Raw genomic sequence first — 1,673 nt, forward strand, 5'->3', positions numbered from 1 at the left:
TCAGCCTCCTGAATAGCTGGGATTACAGGCACATGCCACTGCGTCCAGATAATTTTTGTATTTTTAGTAGAGACGTGGTTTCCCTGTGTTGGCCAGGCTGGTCTCAAACTCCTGACCTCAGGTGATCTGCCCACCTCAGCCTCCCAAAGTGCTAGGATTACAGGAGTGAGCCACTGCGCCAAGCCATATCCTTTGAATTTTATACCTTAGGTATATAATACCAGTTGAAAAGTAATGAAATAAAACAAAACCCAACCTCTGCAGTTTAGTTATTGGCTCCAGCAGGCTCCTCCTCCATCTGTACCAACCCATCTGTCAGCCCAGTCCCTCCCTAGCCCTAAGCATCCTATTTACCTGCAGAGGTTAGACAGGCTTTGAAGGCTGTGGCAAAGAATCTGTGTTTTTGTCTGAGTCTTGGGAAGGCAGTAAAGGGTTTTAAGCAGAACCTGTCGAGGTAGGCAGGTGGGAGATGCTGCTGGTGGTTTATCTTAGGCAATGGCAGTGAGGATGGAGAGGAGAGGGTGGCGCTGAAGAGGACCAGAACCAAGAGGCTGGGGAGTGAGCTTATCCATCTGGATGTTGGGGTTTGGGATATATTTTGGAGGTGAAAAGGACTGGATTTAGTAATGGATTGGATGTAGAAGTTAAGGGAAAAGAAGTAAAGGCTACCTCGTAGTTACCTTGGTTGACTGTAACGAATGGCAGTACCTTTGCTGAGTTGGGGAATACCAAGGGATGTCGCAGGTCATGAGCGACTATCTGGGCTGGTGGAGGTTACATGGACACCTTTCAGTCCCACTGGAGTGTAGCTCCAGCCAGGACCTTCAGTTATCTTCCTGCTTAGATGCTGGTCCACTGAGGGTTCCAAGTTGGGAAAGAGAAAGGGAGGGGAGAGGGTTCTCCCTAAGGAGAGTTTCCCGTACAGGCCACCAAAATGTTGCAGGTGATCAGTGACTATATGGGCTGGTGGTGTAGGTGGTGAGAAGAATTTGCCAAGGCAGTTATAGGTATAGAAAGGCAGATTTATTAGAGAAGGTAGGAGGGTATGTTTGCAAGGAAGCAACAGGCAGGTCAGCAAGAGAGGAGCTGACTACGAGGAGATGAAGGCTTGCTGGAGATTTTATAGGATGGTGCTGTGTGCTGAAGAGGGCTTTGTGCAGTACAGATAACGATAAGGTTGCAGTGAGCTAACTTGCATTTTTCTATCAGCTGAGCGTCTGGTGATTACTGGGTGCAGGAAGATTGTAAGTTACTTGCGCAAAAGGGGTGTGTGTCCTGGACCACGAAGAAAGGCAGACTTAGTTTATCTGCTTATTCTTTTTGGTTTCCCCTGATCCCACCAGCCTGACTCCTTTTTCTCTAATTAGAACTCCACATGGGACGGATAGATTTGGAGGGAGAAGTGAAGAGTTGTGTTTTATTTTATCTTATTTTTTTGAAACGGAGTCTCACTCTGTTGCCCAGACTGGAGTGTAGTGGCCTGATCTCGGCTCACTGCAACGTCTGCGTCCTGGGTTCAAGCGATTCTCCTGCCTCAGCCTCCCAAGTAGTTGGGATTATAAGACGCATGCCACCATGACCGGCTAATTTTTGTATTTTTAGTAGAGACGGAGTTTCACTATGTCGGCCAGGCTGGCCTCGAGCTCCTAATCTCTTTTTTTTTTTTTTTTTTT

The sequence above is a fragment of the Mandrillus leucophaeus genome, unplaced genomic scaffold, assembly GCF_000951045.1.
Source record: "Mandrillus leucophaeus isolate KB7577 unplaced genomic scaffold, Mleu.le_1.0 Scaffold49, whole genome shotgun sequence".
Lineage (NCBI taxonomy): Eukaryota > Metazoa > Chordata > Mammalia > Primates > Cercopithecidae > Mandrillus > Mandrillus leucophaeus.